Source organism: Falco punctatus (genome assembly GCF_963210335.1).
Source record: "Falco punctatus genome assembly, contig: scaffold_47, whole genome shotgun sequence".
NCBI classification, from domain to species: Eukaryota; Metazoa; Chordata; class Aves; order Falconiformes; family Falconidae; genus Falco; species Falco punctatus.
In genome coordinates, this window is record NW_027660056.1 from 421800 (window position 1) to 443838 (window position 22039).

General features: G+C 36.8%; 2 long non-coding RNA genes across 4 annotated transcripts in view; both read right to left on the reverse strand.

Annotated features, from left to right (window-relative positions):
- The window catches only part of LOC308058164, a 30331-nt gene extending 19781 nt beyond the window's left edge, over positions 1 to 10550 (reverse strand). For 2 of the 3 annotated variants that reach the window (XR_013925702.1, XR_013925704.1), the window contains exons 1-2: positions 6754 to 7234; positions 2569 to 2672 (exon numbers count right to left, since the gene is read on the reverse strand). This is a non-coding gene — a long non-coding RNA (uncharacterized lncRNA). Of the gene's footprint in view, positions 1 to 2568; positions 2673 to 6753; positions 7235 to 10387 lie in introns of those variants that run through there. The other variant, XR_013925703.1, reaches the window with a different exon arrangement.
- Positions 10551 to 11728: 1178 nt separating this feature from the next.
- On the reverse strand, positions 11729 to 21132 carry LOC308058165. The gene is made up of 3 exons (XR_013925705.1): positions 21074 to 21132; positions 17729 to 18056; positions 11729 to 11877 (listed from the first exon to the last, which is right to left on the reverse strand). It is a non-coding gene; the product is annotated as an uncharacterized lncRNA (long non-coding RNA).
- Positions 21133 to 22039: the final 907 nt, after the last annotated feature.

Consider the following 22039-nt stretch of genomic DNA (forward strand, 5'->3'; position numbering starts at 1 on the left):
GAGACTTTTTTTACCTGTGAGACTTTTTTTTACCCATGAGTTTTTTTACCCGTCAGACTTTTTTCCCGTGAGACATTTTTTACCTATGGGACTTTTTACCTCTGATACTTTTTACCCGTCAGATGTTTTTTAACCCGTGAGACTTTTTTTAACTGTGTGACCTTTTTACCCATGACTTCTTTTACCCGTGAGACTTTTTTCACGTGAGACATTTTTTACCTATGGGACTTTTTACCTCTGAGACTTTTTTTACCTGTGAGACTTTTTTCACCTGTGAGACTTTTTTTACCTGTGAGACTTTTTTTACCCCTGAGACTTATTTTACCCCTGAGACTTATTTTACCCCTGAGACTTTTTAACTGCGGGAATTTTTTACCCATGAGACTTTTTCTACCTGTGCAACATTTCTACCTGCTAGACTTTTTACCCGAATCTTTTTTTACCTCTGAGACTTTTTTTACCTGTGAGACTTTTTTTAACCATGACTTTTTTTACCCGTCAGACTTTTTTCACGTAAGACATTTTTTACCTATGGGACTTTTTACCTCTGAGACTTTTCACCAGTCAGATGATTTTTAACCCATGAGACTTTTTTTATCCCTGAGACTTATTTTACCTGTGAGACTTATTTTACCTGTGAGACTTATTTTGCCTCTGAGACTTTTTACCTGCGGGAATTTTTTACCCATGAGACTTTTTCTACCTGTGAGACTTTTCTACCTGCTAGACATTTTACCCGAATCTTTTTTTACCTGTGAGACTTTTTTAACCCATGAGACTTTTTTTACCCGTCAGACTTATTGTACCCATGAGACTTATTTTACCCCTGAGACTTATTTTACCCCTGAGATTTTTACATGCGGGAATATTCTACCCATGAGGCTTTTTCTACCTGTGAGACTTTTCTACCTGCTAGACTTTTTACGCAAATCTTTTTTTACCCATGAGACTTATTTTACCCCTGAGATTTTTTTTACCCATGAGACTTATTTTACCCCTGAGACTTTTTACCTGCGGGAATTTTTTACCCATGAGACTTTTTCTACCTGTGCGACTTTTCTACCTGCTAGACATTTTACCCGAATCTTTTTTTACCTCTGAGACTTTTTTTACCTGTGAGACTTTTTTTACACATGACTTTTTTTACCCGTCAGACTTTTTTCACGTGAGACATTTTTTACCTATGGGACTTTTTACCTCTGATTCTTTTTACCCGTCAGATGTTTTTTAACCCGTGAGACTTTTTTTAACTGTGAGACCTTTTTACCCATGACTTCTTTTACCCGTGAGACTTTTTTCACGTGAGACATTTTTTACCTATGGGACTTTTTACCTCTGAGACTTTTTTTACCTGTGAGACTTTTTTCACCCGTGAGACTTTTTTTACCTGTGAGACTTTTTTTACCCCTGAGACTTATTTTACCCCTGAGACTTATTTTACCCCTGAGATTTTTACATGCGGGAATTTTTTACCCATGAAACTTTTTCTACCTGTGCGACTTTTCTACCTGCTAGACTTTTTACCCGAATCTTTTTTTACCTGTGAGCCTTTTTTTACCCATGACTTATTTTACCCGTCAGACTTTTTTCACGTGAGATACTTTTTTCATATGGGACTTTTTACCTCTGAGACTTTTTACCCGTCAGATGTTTTTTAAACCGTGAGACTTTTTTTACCCCTGAGACTTATTTTACCTGTGAGACTTATTTTACCCATGAGATTTTTACCTGCGGGAATCTTTAACCCATGAGACTTTTTCTACCTGTGAGACTTTTCTACCTGCTAGACTTTTTACCCGAATCTTTTTTTACCTCTGAGACTTTTTTTACCTCTGAGACTTTTTTTACCCCTAAGACTTATTTTACCCCTAAGACTTATTTTCCCCCTGAGTCTTATTTTACCCATGAGATTTTTACCTGTGGGAATTTTTTACCCATGAGACTTTTTCTACCTGTGAGACTTTTCTACCTGCTAGACTTTTTACCCGAATCTTTTTTTACCTCTGAGACTTCTTTTACCTGTGAGGCTTTTTCACCCATGACTTTTTTTACCCGTCAGACTTTTTTCCCGTGAGACATTTTTTACCTATGGGACTTTTTACCTCTGACACTTTTTACCCGTCAGATGTTTTTTAACCCGTGAGACTTTTTTTTTAACTGTGAGACCTTTTTACCCATGACTTCTTTTACCGGTGAGACTTTTTTCACCCGTGAGACTTTTTTTACCTGTGAGACTTATTTTACCCCTGAGACTTATTTTACCCCTGAGACTTTTTACCTGCGGGAATTTTTTACCCATGAGACTTTTTCTACCTGTGCGAATTTTCTACCTCTGAGACTTTTTACCCGAATCTTTTTTTACCTCAGGGACTTTTTTTACCTGTGAGACTTTTTTTACCCATGACTTTTTTTACCCGTCAGACTTTTTTCCCGTGAGACATTTTTTACCTATGGGACTTTTTACCTCTGAGATTTTTTACCCGTCAGATGTTTTTTAACCCGTGAGACTTTTTTTACCTGTGAGACTTATTTTACCCCTGAGACTTATTTTACCCATGAGATTTTTACCTGCGGGAATTTTTTACCCATGAGACTTTTTCTACCTGTGAGACTTTTCTACCTGCTAGACTTTTTACCCCTGAATCTTTTTTTACCTCTGAGACTTTTTTTACCTGTGAGACTTTTTTCACCCGTGAGACTTTTTTTACCTGTGAGACTTTTTTTACCCATGAGACTTATTTCACCCCTGAGACTTATTTTACCTCTGAGATTTTTTCCTGCGGGAATTTTTTACCCATGATACTTTTTCTACCTATGAGACTTTTCTACCTGCTAGACTTTTTACCCGAATCTTTTTTTACCTCTGAGACTTCTATTACCCGTGAGACTTTTTTTACCTGTGACACATTTTTTACCCATGAGACTTTTTCTACCTGTGCGACTGTTCTACCTCTGAGACTTTTTACCCGAATCTTTTTTTACCTCAGGGACTTTTTTTACCTGTGAGACTTTTTTTACCCATGACTTTTTTTACCCGTCAGACTTTTTTCACGTGAGACATTTTTTACCTATGGGACTTTTTACCTCTGAGACTTTTTACCCGTCAGATGTTTTTTAAGCCGTGAGACTTTTTTTACCTGTGAGACTTTTTTTACCTGTGAGACTTTTTTCACCTGTGAGACTTTTTTTACCTGTGAGACTTTTTTTACCCCTGAGACTTATTTTACCCCTGAGACTTATTTTACCCCTGAGACTTTTTAACTGCGGGAATTTTTTACCCATGAGACTTTTTCTACCTGTGCAACATTTCTACCTGCTAGACTTTTTACCCGAATCTTTTTTTACCTCTGAGACTTTTTTTACCTGTGAGACTTTTTTTAACCATGACTTTTTTTACCCGTCAGACTTTTTTCACGTAAGACATTTTTTACCTATGGGACTTTTTACCTCTGAGACTTTTCACCCGTCAGATGATTTTTAACCCATGAGACTTTTTTTATCCCTGAGACTTATTTTACCTGTGAGACTTATTTTACCTGTGAGACTTATTTTGCCTCTGAGACTTTTTACCTGCGGGAATTTTTTACCCATGAGACTTTTTCTACCTGTGAGACTTTTCTACCTGCTAGATATTTTACCCGAATCTTTTTTTACCTGTGAGACTTTTTTAACCCATGAGACTTTTTTTACCCGTCAGACTTATTGTACCCATGAGACTTATTTTACCCCTGAGACTTATTTTACCCCTGAGATTTTTACATGCGGGAATATTCTACCCATGAGGCTTTTTCTACCTGTGAGACTTTTCTACCTGCTAGACTTTTTACGCAAATCTTTTTTTACCCATGAGACTTATTTTACCCCTGAGATTTTTTTTACCCATGAGACTTATTTTACCCCTGAGACTTTTTACCTGCGGGAATTTTTTACCCATGAGACTTTTTCTACCCATAAGACTTTTCTACCTGCTAGACATTTTACCCGAATCTTTTTTTACCTCTGAGACTTTTTTTAACTGTGAGACTTTTTTTACACATGACTTTTTTTACCCGTCAGACTTTTTTCACGTGAGACATTTTTTACCTATGGGACTTTTTACCTCTGATTCTTTTTACCCGTCAGATGTTTTTTAACCCGTGAGACTTTTTTTAACTGTGAGACCTTTTTACCCATGACTTCTTTTACCCGTGAGACTTTTTTCACGTGAGACATTTTTTACCTATGGGACTTTTTACCTCTGATACTTTTTTTACCTGTGAGACTTTTTTCACCTGTGAGACTTTTTTTACCTGTGAGACTTTTTTTACCCCTGAGACTTATTTTACCCCTGAGACTTATTTTACCCCTGAGATTTTTACATGCGGGAATTTTTTACCCATGAGACTTTTTCTACCTGTGCGACTTTTCTACCTGCTAGACTTTTTACCCGAATCTTTTTTTACCTGTGAGCCTTTTTTTACCCATGACTTTTTTTACTCGTCAGACTTTTTTCACGTGAGATATTTTTTTCATATGGGACTTTTTACCTCTGAGACTTTTTACCCGTCAGATGTTTTTTAACCCATGAGACTTTTTTTACCTGTGAGACTTTTTTTACCCCTGAGAGTTATCTTACCCCTGAGACTTATTTTACCCCTGAGACTTTTTAACTGCGGGAATTTTTTACCCATGAGACTTTTTCTACCTGTGCGACTTTTCTACCTGCTAGACATTTTACCCGAATCTTTTTTTACCTCTGAGACTTTTTTTACCTGTGAGACTTTTTTTTCCCCATGACTTTTTTTACCCGTCAGACTTTTTTCACGTGAGACATTTTTTACCTATGGGACTTTTTACCTCTGATACTTTTTACCCGTCAGATGTTTTTTAACCCGTGAGACTTTTTTTAACTGTGAGACCTTTTTACCCATGACTTCTTTTACCCGTGAGACTTTTTTCACGTGAGACATATTTACCTATGGGACTTTTTACCTCTGAGTCTTTTTTTACCTGTGAGACTTTTTTCGCCCGTGAGACTTTTTTTACCTGTGAGACTTTTTTTACCCCTGAGACTTATTTTAGCCCTGAGACTTATTTTACCCCTGATATTTTTACATGCGGGAATTTTTTACCCATGAGACTTTTTCTACCTGTGCGACTTTTCTACCTGCTAGACTTTTTACCCGAATCTTTTTTTACCTGTGAGCCTTTTTTTACCCATGACTTTTTTTACTCGTCAGACTTTTTTCACGTGAGATATTTTTTTCATATGGGACTTTTTACCTCTGAGACTTTTTACCCGTCAGATGTTTTTTAACCCATGAGACTTTTTTTACCTGTGAGACTTTTTTTACCCCTGAGAGTTATCTTACCCCTGAGACTTATTTTACCCCTGAGACTTTTTAACTGCGGGAATTTTTTACCCATGAGACTTTTTCTACCTGTGCGACTTTTCTACCTGCTAGACATTTTACCCGAATCTTTTTTTACCTCTGAGACTTTTTTTACCTGTGAGACTTTTTTTTCCCCATGACTTTTTTTACCCGTCAGACTTTTTTCACGTGAGACATTTTTTACCTATGGGACTTTTTACCTCTGATACTTTTTACCCGTCAGATGTTTTTTAACCCGGGAGACTTTTTTTAACTGTGAGACCTTTTTACCCATGACTTCTTTTACCCGTGAGACTTTTTTCACGTGAGACATATTTACCTATGGGACTTTTTACCTCTGAGACTTTTTTTACCTGTGAGACTTTTTTCGCCCGTGAGACTTTTTTTACCTGTGAGACTTTTTTTACCCCTGAGACTTATTTTACCCCTGAGACTTATTTTACCCCTGAGATTTTTACATGCGGGAATTTTTTACCCATGAAACTTTTTCTACCTGTGCGACTTTTCTACCTGCTAGACTTTTTACCCGAATCTTTTTTTACCTGTGAGCCTTTTTTTACCCATGACTTATTTTACCCGTCAGACTTTTTTCACGTGAGATACTTTTTTCATATGGGACTTTTTACCTCTGAGACTTTTTACCCGTCAGATGTTTTTTAAACCGTGAGACTTTTTTTACCCCTGAGACTTATTTTACCTGTGAGACTTATTTTACCCCTGAGATTTTTACCTGCGGGAATCTTTAACCCATGAGACTTTTTCTACCTGTGAGACTTTTCTACCTGCTAGACTTTTTACCCGAATCTTTTTTTACCTCTGAGACTTTTTTTACCTCTGAGACTTTTTTTACCCCTAAGACTTATTTTACCCCTAAGACTTATTTTCCCCCTGAGTCTTATTTTACCCATGAGATTTTTACCTGTGGGAATTTTTTACCCATGAGACTTTTTCTACCTGTGAGACTTTTCTACCTGCTAGATTTTTACCCGAATCTTTTTTTACCTCTGAGACTTCTTTTACCTGTGAGGCTTTTTCACCCATGACTTTTTTTACCCGTCAGACTTTTTTCCCGTGAGACATTTTTTACCTATGGGACTTTTTACCTCTGACACTTTTTACCCGTCAGATGTTTTTTAACCCGTGAGACTTTTTTTTTAACTGTGAGACCTTTTTACCCATGACTTCTTTTACCGGTGAGACTTTTTTCACCCGTGAGACTTTTTTTACCTGTGAGACTTATTTTACCCCTGAGACTTATTTTACCCCTGAGACTTTTTACCTGCGGGAATTTTTTACCCATGAGACTTTTTCTACCTGTGCGAATTTTCTACCTCTGAGACTTTTTACCCGAATCTTTTTTTACCTCAGGGACTTTTTTTACCTGTGAGACTTTTTTTACCCATGACTTTTTTTACCCGTCAGACTTTTTTCCCGTGAGACATTTTTTACCTATGGGACTTTTTACCTCTGAGATTTTTTACCCGTCAGATGTTTTTTAACCCGTGAGACTTTTTTTACCTGTGAGACTTATTTTACCCCTGAGACTTATTTTACCCATGAGATTTTTACCTGCGGGAATTTTTTACCCATGAGACTTTTTCTACCTGTGAGACTTTTCTACCTGCTAGACTTTTTACCCCTGAATCTTTTTTTACCTCTGAGACTTTTTTTACCTGTGAGACTTTTTTCACCCGTGAGACTTTTTTTACCTGTGAGACTTTTTTTACCCATGAGACTTATTTCACCCCTGAGACTTATTTTACCTCTGAGATTTTTTCCTGCGGGAATTTTTTACCCATGATACTTTTTCTACCTATGAGACTTTTCTACCTGCTAGACTTTTTACCCGAATCTTTTTTTACCTCTGAGACTTCTATTACCCGTGAGACTTTTTTTACCTGTGACACATTTTTTACCCATGAGACTTTTTCTACCTGTGCGACTGTTCTACCTCTGAGACTTTTTACCCGAATCTTTTTTTACCTCAGGGACTTTTTTTACCTGTGAGACTTTTTTTACCCATGACTTTTTTTACCCGTCAGACTTTTTTCACGTGAGACATTTTTTACCTATGGGACTTTTTACCTCTGAGACTTTTTACCCGTCAGATGTTTTTTAACCCATGAGACTTTTTCTACCTGTGCGACTTTTCTACCTGCTAGACTTTTTACCCGAATCTTTTTTTACCTGTGAGACTGTTTTTACCCATGACTTTTTTTACCCGTCAGACTTTTTTCCCGTGAGATATTTTTTTCATATGGGACTTTTTACCTCTGAGACTTTTTACCCGTCAGATGTTTTTTAACCCATGAGACCTTTTTTACCTGTGAGACTTTTTTTACCCCTGAGAGTTATCTTACCCCTGAGACTTATTTTACCCCTGAGACTTTTTACCTGCGGGAATTTTTTACCCATGAGACTTTTTCTACCTGTGCGACTTTTCTACCTGCTAGACATTTTACCCGAATCTTTTTTTACCTCTGAAACTTTTTTTACCTGTGAGACTTTTTTAACCCATGAGACTTTTTTTACCCGTCAGACTTATTGTACCCATGAGACTTATTTTACCCCTGAGACTTATTTTACCCCTGAGATTTTTACATGCGGGAATATTCTACCCATGAGACTTTTTCTACCTGTGAGACTTTTCTACCTGCTAGACTTTTTACGCAAATCTTTTTTTACCCATGAGACTTATTTTACCCCTGAGACTTTTTTTACCCATAAGACTTATTTTACCCCTGAGACTTTTTACCTGCGGGAATTTTTTACCCATGAGACTTTTTCTACCCATAAGACTTTTCTACCTGCTAGAATTTTTACCCGAATCTTTTTTTACCTCTGAGACTTTTTTTACCTGTGAGACTTTTTTTACCCATGACTTTTTTTACCCGTCAGACTTTTTTCACGTGAGACATTTTTTACCTATGGGACTTTTTACCTCTGAGACTTTTTTTACCTGTGAGACTTTTTTCACCTGTGAGACTTTTTTTACCCCTGAGACTTATTTTAGCCCTGAGACTTATTTTACCCCTGATATTTTTACATGCGGGAATTTTTTACCCATGAGACTTTTTCTACCTGTGCGACTTTTCTACCTGCTAGACTTTTTACCCGAATCTTTTTTTACCTGTGAGCCTTTTTTTACCCATGACTTTTTTTACTCGTCAGACTTTTTTCACGTGAGATATTTTTTTCATATGGGACTTTTTACCTCTGAGACTTTTTACCCGTCAGATGTTTTTTAACCCATGAGACTTTTTTTACCTGTGAGACTTTTTTTACCCCTGAGAGTTATCTTACCCCTGAGACTTATTTTACCCCTGAGACTTTTTACCTGCGGGAATTTTTTACCCATGAGACTTTTTCTACCTGTGCGACTTTTCTACCTGCTAGACATTTTACCCGAATCTTTTTTTACCTCTGAAACTTTTTTTACCTGTGAGCCTTTTTTTACCCGTCAGACTAATTGTACCCATGAGACTTATTTTACCCCTGAGACTTTTTACCTGCGGGAATTTTTTACCCATGAGACTTTTTCTACCTGTGAGACTTTTCTACCTGCTAGACTTTTTACCCGAATCTTTTTCTACCTCTGAGACTTTTTTTACCTGTGAGATTTTTTTAACCATGACTTTTTTTACCCGTCAGACTTTTTTCACGTGAGACATTTTTTACCTATGGGACTTTTTACCTCTGAGACTTTTCACCCATCAGATGTTTTTTAACCCGTGAGACTTTTTTTACCCGTCAGACTAATTGTACCCATGAGACTTATTTTACCCCTGAGATTCTTACATGCGGGAATATTCTACCCATGAGACTTTTTCTACCTGTGAGACTTTTCTACCTGCTAGACTTTTTACCCGAATCTTTTTTTACCTCTGAGACTTTTTTTACCTGTGAGACTTTTTTTAACCGTGACTTTTTTTACCCGTCAGACTTTTTTCACGTGAGACATTTTTTACCTATGGGACTTTTTACCTCTGAGACTTTTCACCCGTCAGATGTTTTTTAACCCGTGAGACTTTTTTAACCCGTGAGACTTTTTTTACCTGTGAGACTTATTTTACCCCTGAGACTTATTTTACCCCTGAGATTTTTACATGCGGAAATATTCTACCCATGAGACTTTTTCTACCTGCTAGACTTTTCTACCTGCTAGACATTTTACCCGAATCTTTTTTTACCTCTGAGACTTTTTTTACCTGTGAGACTTTTTTTACCCATGACTTTTTTTACCCGTCAGACTTATTTTACCCATGAGACTTATTTTACCCCTGAGACTTATTTTACCCCTGAGATTTTTACCTGTGGGAATTTTTTACCCATGAGACTTTTTCTACCTGTGAGACTTTTCTACCTGCTAGACATTTTACCCGAATCTTTTTTTACCTCTGAGACTTTTTTAACCCATGAGACTTTTTTTACCCGTCAGACTTATTGTACCCATGAGACTTATTTTACCCCTGAGACTTATTTTACCCCTGAGATTTTTACATGCGGGAATATTCTACCCATGAGACTTTTTCTACCTGTGAGACTTTTCTACCTGCTAGACTTTTTAGGCAAATCTTTTTTTACCCATGAGACTTATTTTACCCCTGAGACTTTTTTTACCCATGAGACTTATTTTACCCCTGAGACTTTTTACCTGCGGGAATTTTTTACCCATGAGACTTTTTCTACCTGTGCGACTTTTCTACCTCCTAGACTTTTTACCCGAATCTTTTTTTACCTCTGAGACTTTTTTTACCTGTGAGACTTTTTTTTACCCATGACTTTTTTTACCCGTCAGACTTTTTTCCCGTGAGACATTTTTTACCTATGGGACTTTTTGCCTCTGAGACGTTTTTTTGCCTGTGAGACTTTTTTCACCCGTGAGACTTTTTTTACCTGTGAGACTTTTTTTACCCATGAGACTTATTTTACCCCTGAGACTTATTTTACCCCTGATATTTTTACATGCGGGAATTTTTTACCCATAAGACTTTTCTACCTGCTAGATTTTTTACCCGAATCTTTTTTTACCTCTGAGACTTTTTTTACCTGTGAGACTTTTTTTACCCCTGAGACTTATTTTAGCCCTGAGACTTATTTTACCCCTGATATTTTTACATGCGGGAATTTTTTACCCATGAGACTTTTTCTACCTGTGCGACTTTTCTACCTGCTAGACTTTTTACCCGAATCTTTTTTTACCTGTGAGCCTTTTTTTACCCATGACTTTTTTTACTCGTCAGACTTTTTTCACGTGAGATATTTTTTTCATATGGGACTTTTTACCTCTGAGACTTTTTACCCGTCAGATGTTTTTTAACCCATGAGACTTTTTTTACCTGTGAGACTTTTTTTACCCCTGAGAGTTATCTTACCCCTGAGACTTATTTTACCCCTGAGACTTTTTAACTGCGGGAATTTTTTACCCATGAGACTTTTTCTACCTGTGCGACTTTTCTACCTGCTAGACATTTTACCCGAATCTTTTTTTACCTCTGAAACTTTTTTTACCTGTGAGACTTTTTTAACCCATGAGACTTTTTTTACCCGTCAGACTAATTGTACCCATGAGACTTATTTTACCCCTGAGACTTTTTACCTGCGGGAATTTTTTACCCATGAGACTTTTTCTACCTGTGAGACTTTTCTACCTGCTAGACTTTTTACCCGAATCTTTTTCTACCTCTGAGACTTTTTTTACCTGTGAGATTTTTTTAACCATGACTTTTTTTACCCGTCAGACTTTTTTCACGTGAGACATTTTTTACCTATGGGACTTTTTACCTCTGAGACTTTTCACCCATCAGATGTTTTTTAACCCGTGAGACTTTTTTTACCCGTCAGACTAATTGTACCCATGAGACTTATTTTACCCCTGAGATTTTTACATGCGGGAATATTCTACCCATGAGACTTTTTCTACCTGTGAGACTTTTCTACCTGCTAGACTTTTTACCCGAATCTTTTTTTACCTCTGAGACTTTTTTTACCTGTGAGACTTTTTTTAACCGTGACTTTTTTTACCCGTCAGACTTTTTTCACGTGAGACATTTTTTACCTATGGGACTTTTTACCTCTGAGACTTTTCACCCGTCAGATGTTTTTTAACCCGTGAGACTTTTTTAACCCGTGAGACTTTTTTTACCTGTGAGACTTATTTTACCCCTGAGACTTATTTTACCCCTGAGATTTTTACATGCGGAAATATTCTACCCATGAGACTTTTTCTACCTGCTAGACTTTTCTACCTGCTAGACATTTTACCCGAATCTTTTTTTACCTCTGAGACTTTTTTTACCTGTGAGACTTTTTTTACCCATGACTTTTTTTACCCGTCAGACTTATTTTACCCATGAGACTTATTTTACCCCTGAGACTTATTTTACCCATGAGATTTTTACCTGCGGGAATTTTTTACCCATGAGACTTTTTCTACCTGTGAGACTTTTCTACCTGCTAGACTTTTTACCCCTGAATCTTTTTTTACCTCTGAGACTTTTTTTACCTGTGAGACTTTTTTCACCCGTGAGACTTTTTTTACCTGTGAGACTTTTTTTACCCATGAGACTTATTTCACCCCTGAGACTTATTTTACCTCTGAGATTTTTTCCTGCGGGAATTTTTTACCCATGATACTTTTTCTACCTATGAGACTTTTCTACCTGCTAGACTTTTTACCCGAATCTTTTTTTACCTCTGAGACTTCTATTACCCGTGAGACTTTTTTTACCTGTGACACATTTTTTACCCATGAGACTTTTTCTACCTGTGCGACTGTTCTACCTCTGAGACTTTTTACCCGAATCTTTTTTTACCTCAGGGACTTTTTTTACCTGTGAGACTTTTTTTACCCATGACTTTTTTTACCCGTCAGACTTTTTTCACGTGAGACATTTTTTACCTATGGGACTTTTTACCTCTGAGACTTTTTACCCGTCAGATGTTTTTTAACCCGTGAGACTTTTTTTACCTGTGAGACTTTTTTTACCTGTGAGACTTTTTTCACCTGTGAGACTTTTTTTACCTGTGAGACTTTTTTTACCCCTGAGACTTATTTTACCCCTGAGACTTATTTTACCCCTGAGACTTTTTAACTGCGGGAATTTTTTACCCATGAGACTTTTTCTACCTGTGCAACATTTCTACCTGCTAGACTTTTTACCCGAATCTTTTTTTACCTCTGAGACTTTTTTTACCTGTGAGACTTTTTTTAACCATGACTTTTTTTACCCGTCAGACTTTTTTCACGTAAGACATTTTTTACCTATGGGACTTTTTACCTCTGAGACTTTTCACCCGTCAGATGATTTTTAACCCATGAGACTTTTTTTATCCCTGAGACTTATTTTACCTGTGAGACTTATTTTACCTGTGAGACTTATTTTGCCTCTGAGACTTTTTACCTGCGGGAATTTTTTACCCATGAGACTTTTTCTACCTGTGAGACTTTTCTACCTGCTAGATATTTTACCCGAATCTTTTTTTACCTGTGAGACTTTTTTAACCCATGAGACTTTTTTTACCCGTCAGACTTATTGTACCCATGAGACTTATTTTACCCCTGAGACTTATTTTACCCCTGAGATTTTTACATGCGGGAATATTCTACCCATGAGGCTTTTTCTACCTGTGAGACTTTTCTACCTGCTAGACTTTTTACGCAAATCTTTTTTTACCCATGAGACTTATTTTACCCCTGAGATTTTTTTTACCCATGAGACTTATTTTACCCCTGAGACTTTTTACCTGCGGGAATTTTTTACCCATGAGACTTTTTCTACCCATAAGACTTTTCTACCTGCTAGACATTTTACCCGAATTTTTTTTTACCTCTGAGACTTTTTTTACCTGTGAGACTTTTTTTAACCATGACTTTTTTTACCCGTCAGACTTTTTTCACGTAAGACATTTTTTACCTATGGGACTTTTTACCTCTGAGACTTTTCACCCGTCAGATGATTTTTAACCCATGAGACTTTTTTTATCCCTGAGACTTATTTTACCTGTGAGACTTATTTTACCTGTGAGACTTATTTTGCCTCTGAGACTTTTTACCTGCGGGAATTTTTTACCCATGAGACTTTTTCTACCTGTGCGACTTTTCTACCTGCTAGACATTTTACCCGAATCTTTCTTTACCTCTGAGACTTTTTTTACCTGTGAGACTTTATTTACCCATGAGTTTTTTTACCCGTCAGACTTTTTTCCCGTGAGACATTTTTTACCTATGGGACTTTTTACCTCTGATACTTTTTACCCGTCAGATGTTTTTTAACCCGTGAGACTTTTTTTAACTGTGTGACCTTTTTACCCATGACTTCTTTTACCCGTGAGACTTTTTTCACCTCAGACATTTTTTACCTATGGGACTTTTTACCTCTGAGACTTTTTTTACCTGTGAGACTTTTTTCACCTGTGAGACTTTTTTTACCTGTGAGACTTTTTTTACCCCTGAGACTTATTTTACCCCTGAGACTTATTTTACCCCTGAGACTTTTTAACTGCGGGAATTTTTTACCCATGAGACTTTTTCTACCTGTGCAACATTTCTACCTGCTAGACTTTTTACCCGAATCTTTTTTTACCTCTGAGACTTTTTTTACCTGTGAGACTTTTTTTAACCATGACTTTTTTTACCCGTCAGACTTTTTTCACGTAAGACATTTTTTACCTATGGGACTTTTTACCTCTGAGACTTTTCACCAGTCAGATGATTTTTAACCCATGAGACTTTTTTTATCCCTGAGACTTATTTTACCTGTGAGACTTATTTTACCTGTGAGACTTATTTTGCCTCTGAGACTTTTTACCTGCGGGAATTTTTTACCCATGAGACTTTTTCTACCTGTGAGACTTTTCTACCTGCTAGACATTTTACCCGAATCTTTTTTTACCTGTGAGACTTTTTTAACCCATGAGACTTTTTTTACCCGTCAGACTTATTGTACCCATGAGACTTATTTTACCCCTGAGACTTATTTTACCCCTGAGATTTTTACATGCGGGAATATTCTACCCATGAGGCTTTTTCTACCTGTGAGACTTTTCTACCTGCTAGACTTTTTACGCAAATCTTTTTTTACCCATGAGACTTATTTTACCCCTGAGATTTTTTTTACCCATGAGACTTATTTTACCCCTGAGACTTTTTACCTGCGGGAATTTTTTACCCATGAGACTTTTTCTACCTGTGCGACTTTTCTACCTGCTAGACATTTTACCCGAATCTTTCTTTACCTCTGAGACTTTTTTTACCTGTGAGACTTTATTTACCCATGAGTTTTTTTACCCGTCAGACTTTTTTCACGTGAGACATTTTTTACCTATGGGACTTTTTACCTCTGATACTTTTTACCCGTCAGATGTTTTTTAACCCGTGAGACTTTTTTTAACTGTGTGACCTTTTTACCCATGACTTCTTTTACCCGTGAGACTTTTTTCACCTCAGACATTTTTTACCTATGGGACTTTTTACCTCTGAGACTTTTTTTACCTGTGAGACTTTTTTCACCTGTGAGACTTTTTTTACCTGTGAGACTTTTTTTACCCCTGAGACTTATTTTACCCCTGAGACTTATTTTACCCCTGAGACTTTTTAACTGCGGGAATTTTTTACCCATGAGACTTTTTCTACCTGTGCAACATTTCTACCTGCTAGACTTTTTACCCGAATCTTTTTTTACCTCTGAGACTTTTTTTACCTGTGAGACTTTTTTTAACCATGACTTTTTTTACCCGTCAGACTTTTTTCACGTAAGACATTTTTTACCTATGGGACTTTTTACCTCTGAGACTTTTCACCAGTCAGATGATTTTTAACCCATGAGACTTTTTTTATCCCTGAGACTTATTTTACCTGTGAGACTTATTTTACCTGTGAGACTTATTTTGCCTCTGAGACTTTTTACCTGCGGGAATTTTTTACCCATGAGACTTTTTCTACCTGTGAGACTTTTCTACCTGCTAGACATTTTACCCGAATCTTTTTTTACCTGTGAGACTTTTTTAACCCATGAGACTTTTTTTACCCGTCAGACTTATTGTACCCATGAGACTTATTTTACCCCTGAGACTTATTTTACCCCTGAGATTTTTACATGCGGGAATATTCTACCCATGAGACTTTTTCTACCTGTGATTCTTTTCTACCTGCTAGACTTTTTACGCAAATCTTTTTTTACCCATGAGACTTATTTTACCCCTGAGATTTTTTTTACCCATGAGACTTATTTTACCCCTGAGACTTTTTACCTGCGGGAATTTTTTACCCATGAGACTTTTTCTACCCATAAGACTTTTCTACCTGCTAGACATTTTACCCGAATCTTTTTTTACCTCTGAGACTTTTTTTAACTGTGAGACTTTTTTTACACATGACTTTTTTTACCCGTCAGACTTTTTTCACGTGAGACATTTTTTACCTATGGGACTTTTTACCTCTGATTCTTTTTACCCGTCAGATGTTTTTTAACCCGTGAGACTTTTTTTAACTGTGAGACCTTTTTACCCATGACTTCTTTTACCCGTGAGACTTTTTTCACGTGAGACATTTTTTACCTATGGGACTTTTTACCTCTGATACTTTTTTTACCTGTGAGACTTTTTTCACCTGTGAGACTTTTTTTACCTGTGAGACTTTTTTTACCCCTGAGACTTATTTTACCCCTGAGACTTATTTTACCCCTGAGATTTTTACATGCGGGAATTTTTTACCCATGAAACTTTTTCTACCTGTGCGACTTTTCTACCTGCTAGACTTTTTACCCGAATCTTTTTTTACCTGTGAGCCTTTTTTTACCCATGACTTTTTTTACTCGTCAGACTTTTTTCACGTGAGATATTTTTTTCATATGGGACTTTTTACCTCTGAGACTTTTTACCCGTCAGATGTTTTTTAACCCATGAGACTTTTTTTACCTGTGAGACTTTTTTTACCCCTGAGAGTTATCTTACCCCTGAGACTTATTTTACCCCTGAGACTTTTTAACTGCGGGAATTTTTTACCCATGAGACTTTTTCTACCTGTGCGACTTTTCTACCTGCTAGACATTTTACCCGAATCTTTTTTTACCTCTGAGACTTTTTTTACCTGTGAGACTTTTTTTTCCCCATGACTTTTTTTACCCGTCAGACTTTTTTCACGTGAGACATTTTTTACCTATGGGACTTTTTACCTCTGATACTTTTTACCCGTCAGATGTTTTTTAACCCGGGAGACTTTTTTTAACTGTGAGACCTTTTTACCCATGACTTCTTTTACCCGTGAGACTTTTTTCATGTGAGACATATTTACCTATGGGACTTTTTACCTCTGAGACTTTTTTTACCTGTGAGACTTTTTTCGCCCGTGAGACTTTTTTTACCTGTGAGACTTTTTTTACCCCTGAGACTTATTTTACCCCTGAGACTTATTTTACCCCTGAGATTTTTACATGCGGGAATTTTTTACCCATGAAACTTTTTCTACCTGTGCGACTTTTCTACCTGCTAGACTTTTTACCCGAATCTTTTTTTACCTGTGAGCCTTTTTTTACCCATGACTTATTTTACCCGTCAGACTTTTTTCACGTGAGATACTTTTTTCATATGGGACTTTTTACCTCTGAGACTTTTTACCCGTCAGATGTTTTTTAAACCGTGAGACTTTTTTTACCCCTGAGACTTATTTTACCTGTGAGACTTATTTTACCCCTGAGATTTTTACCTGCGGGAATCTTTAACCCATGAGACTTTTTCTACCTGTGAGACTTTTCTACCTGCTAGACTTTTTACCCGAATCTTTTTTTACCTCTGAGACTTTTTTTACCTCTGAGACTTTTTTTACCCCTAAGACTTATTTTACCCCTAAGACTTATTTTCCCCCTGAGTCTTATTTTACCCATGAGATTTTTACCTGTGGGAATTTTTTACCCATGAGACTTTTTCTACCTGTGAGACTTTTCTACCTGCTAGATTTTTACCCGAATCTTTTTTTACCTCTGAGACTTCTTTTACCTGTGAGGCTTTTTCACCCATGACTTTTTTTACCCGTCAGACTTTTTTCCCGTGAGACATTTTTTACCTATGGGACTTTTTACCTCTGTACACTTTTTACCCGTCAGATGTTTTTTAACCCGTGAGACTTTTTTTTTAACTGTGAGACCTTTTTACCCATGACTTCTTTTACCGGTGAGACTTTTTTCACCCGTGAGACTTTTTTTACCTGTGAGACTTATTTTACCCCTGAGACTTATTTTACCCCTGAGACTTTTTACCTGCGGGAATTTTTTACCCATGAGACTTTTTCTACCTGTGCGAATTTTCTACCTCTGAGACTTTTTACCCGAATCTTTTTTTACCTCAGGGACTTTTTTTACCTGTGAGACTTTTTTTACCCATGACTTTTTTTACCCGTCAGACTTTTTTCCCGTGAGACATTTTTTACCTATGGGACTTTTTACCTCTGAGATTTTTTACCCGTCAGATGTTTTTTAACCCGTGAGACTTTTTTTACCTGTGAGACTTATTTTACCCCTGAGACTTATTTTACCCATGAGATTTTTACCTGCGGGAATTTTTTACCCATGAGACTTTTTCTACCTGTGAGACTTTTCTACCTGCTAGACTTTTTACCCCTGAATCTTTTTTTACCTCTGAGACTTTTTTTACCTGTGAGACTTTTTTCACCCGTGAGACTTTTTTTACCTGTGAGACTTTTTTTACCCATGAGACTTATTTCACCCCTGAGACTTATTTTACCTCTGAGATTTTTTCCTGCGGGAATTTTTTACCCATGATACTTTTTCTACCTATGAGACTTTTCTACCTGCTAGACTTTTTACCCGAATCTTTTTTTACCTCTGAGACTTCTATTACCCGTGAGACTTTTTTTACCTGTGACACATTTTTTACCCATGAGACTTTTTCTACCTGTGCGACTGTTCTACCTCTGAGACTTTTTACCCGAATCTTTTTTTACCTCAGGGACTTTTTTTACCTGTGAGACTTTTTTTACCCATGACTTTTTTTACCCGTCAGACTTTTTTCACGTGAGACATTTTTTACCTATGGGACTTTTTACCTCTGAGACTTTTTACCCGTCAGATGTTTTTTAACCCATGAGACTTTTTCTACCTGTGCGACTTTTCTACCTGCTAGACTTTTTACCCGAATCTTTTTTTACCTGTGAGACTGTTTTTACCCATGACTTTTTTTACCCGTCAGACTTTTTTCCCGTGAGATATTTTTTTCATATGGGACTTTTTACCTCTGAGACTTTTTACCCGTCAGATGTTTTTTAACCCATGAGACTTTTTTTACCTGTGAGACTTTTTTTACCCCTGAGAGTTATCTTACCCCTGAGACTTATTTTACCTCTGAGACTATTTACCTGCGGGAATTTTTTACCCATGAGACTTTTTCTACCTGTGCGACTTTTCTACCTGCTAGACATTTTACCCGAATCTTTTTTTACCTCTGAAACTTTTTTTACCTGTGAGACTTTTTTAACCCATGAGACTTTTTTTACCCGTCAGACTTATTGTACCCATGAGACTTATTTTACCCCTGAGACTTATTTTACCCCTGAGATTTTTACATGCGGGAATATTCTACCCATGAGACTTTTTCTACCTGTGAGACTTTTCTACCTGCTAGACTTTTTACGCAAATCTTTTTTTACCCATGAGACTTATTTTACCCCTGAGACTTTTTTTACCCATGAGACTTATTTTACCCCTGAGACTTTTTACCTGCGGGAATTTTTTACCCATGAGACTTTTTCTACCCATAAGACTTTTCTACCTGCTAGACTTTTTACCCGAATCTTTTTTTACCTCTGAGACTTTTTTTACCTGTGAGACTTTTTTTACCCATGACTTTTTTTACCCGTCAGACTTTTTTCACGTGAGACATTTTTTACCTATGGGACTTTTTACCTCTGAGACTTTTTTTACCTGTGAGACTTTTTTCACCTGTGAGACTTTTTTTACCTGTGAGACTTTTTTTACCCCTGAGACTTATTTTAGCCCTGAGACTTATTTTACCCCTGATATTTTTACATGCGGGAATTTTTTACCCATGAGACTTTTTCTACCTGTGCGACTTTTCTACCTGCTAGACTTTTTACCCGAATCTTTTTTTACCTGTGAGCCTTTTTTTACCCATGACTTTTTTTACTCGTCAGACTTTTTTCACGTGAGATATTTTTTTCATATGGGACTTTTTACCTCTGAGACTTTTTACCCGTCAGATGTTTTTTAACCCATGAGACTTTTTTTACCTGTGAGACTTTTTTTACCCCTGAGAGTTATCTTACCCCTGAGACTTATTTTACCCCTGAGACTTTTTACCTGCGGGAATTTTTTACCCATGAGACTTTTTCTACCTGTGCGACTTTTCTACCTGCTAGACATTTTACCCGAATCTTTTTTTACCTCTGAAACTTTTTTTACCTGTGAGCCTTTTTTTACCCGTCAGACTAATTGTACCCATGAGACTTATTTTACCCCTGAGACTTTTTACCTGCGGGAATTTTTTACCCATGAGACTTTTTCTACCTGTGAGACTTTTCTACCTGCTAGACTTTTTACCCGAATCTTTTTTTACCTCTGAGACTTTTTTTACCTGTGAGACTTTTTTTAACCGTGACTTTTTTTACCCGTCAGACTTTTTTCACGTGAGACATTTTTTACCTATGGGACTTTTTACCTCTGAGACTTTTCACCCGTCAGATGTTTTTTAACCCGTGAGACTTTTTTAACCCGTGAGACTTTTTTTACCTGTGAGACTTATTTTACCCCTGAGACTTATTTTACCCCTGAGATTTTTACATGCGGAAATATTCTACCCATGAGACTTTTTCTACCTGCTAGACTTTTCTACCTGCTAGACATTTTACCCGAATCTTTTTTTACCTCTGAGACTTTTTTTACCTGTGAGACTTTTTTTACCCATGACTTTTTTTACCCGTCAGACTTATTTTACCCATGAGACTTATTTTACCCCTGAGACTTATTTTACCCCTGAGATTTTTACCTGTGGGAATTTTTTACCCATGAGACTTTTTCTACCTGTGAGACTTTTCTACCTGCTAGACATTTTACCCGAATCTTTTTTTACCTCTGAGACTTTTTTAACCCATGAGACTTTTTTTACCCGTCAGACTTATTGTACCCCTGAGACTTATTTTACCCCTGAGATTTTTACATGCGGGAATATTCTACCCATGAGACTTTTTCTACCTGTGAGACTTTTCTACCTGCTAGACTTTTTACGCAAATCTTTTTTTACCCATGAGACTTATTTTACCCCTGAGACTTTTTTTACCCATGAGACTTATTTTACCCCTGAGACTTTTTACCTGCGGGAATTTTTTACCCATGAGACTTTTTCTACCTGTGCGACTTTTCTACCTGCTAGACTTTTTACCCGAATCTTTTTTTACCTCTGAGACTTTTTTTACCTGTGAGACTTTTTTTTACCCATGACTTTTTTTACCCGTCAGACTTTTTTCCCGTGAGACATTTTTTACCTATGGGACTTTTTGCCTCTGAGACGTTTTTTTGCCTGTGAGACTTTTTTCACCCGTGAGACTTTTTTTACCTGTGAGACTTTTTTTACCCATGAGACTTATTTTACCCCTGAGACTTATTTTACCCCTGAGATTTTTACATGCGGGAATTTTTTACCCATAAGACTTTTCTACCTGCTAGATTTTTTACCCGAATCTTTTTTTACCTCTGAGACTTTTTTTACCTGTGAGACTTTTTTTACCCCTGAGACTTATTTTAGCCCTGAGACTTATTTTACCCCTGATATTTTTACATGCGGGAATTTTTTACCCATGAGACTTTTTCTACCTGTGCGACTTTTCTACCTGCTAGACTTTTTACCCGAATCTTTTTTTACCTGTGAGCCTTTTTTTACCCATGACTTTTTTTACTCGTCAGACTTTTTTCACGTGAGATATTTTTTTCATATGGGACTTTTTACCTCTGAGACTTTTTACCCGTCAGATGTTTTTTAACCCATGAGACTTTTTTTACCTGTGAGACTTTTTTTACCCCTGAGAGTTATCTTACCCCTGAGACTTATTTTACCCCTGAGACTTTTTAACTGCGGGAATTTTTTACCCATGAGACTTTTTCTACCTGTGCGACTTTTCTACCTGCTAGACATTTTACCCGAATCTTTTTTTACCTCTGAAACTTTTTTTACCTGTGAGACTTTTTTAACCCATGAGACTTTTTTTACCCGTCAGACTTATTGTACCCATGAGACTTATTTTACCCCTGAGACTTATTTTACCCCTGAGATTTTTACATGCGGGAATATTCTACCCATGAGACTTTTTCTACCTGTGAGACTTTTCTACCTGCTAGACTTTTTACGCAAATCTTTTTTTACCCATGAGACTTATTTTACCCCTGAGACTTTTTTTACCCATGAGACTTATTTTACCCCTGAGACTTTTTACCTGCGGGAATTTTTTACCCATGAGACTTTTTCTACCCATAAGACTTTTCTACCTGCTAGACTTTTTACCCGAATCTTTTTTTACCTCTGAGACTTTTTTTACCTGTGAGACTTTTTTTACCCATGACTTTTTTTACCCGTCAGACTTTTTTCACGTGAGACATTTTTTACCTATGGGACTTTTTACCTCTGAGACTTTTTTTACCTGTGAG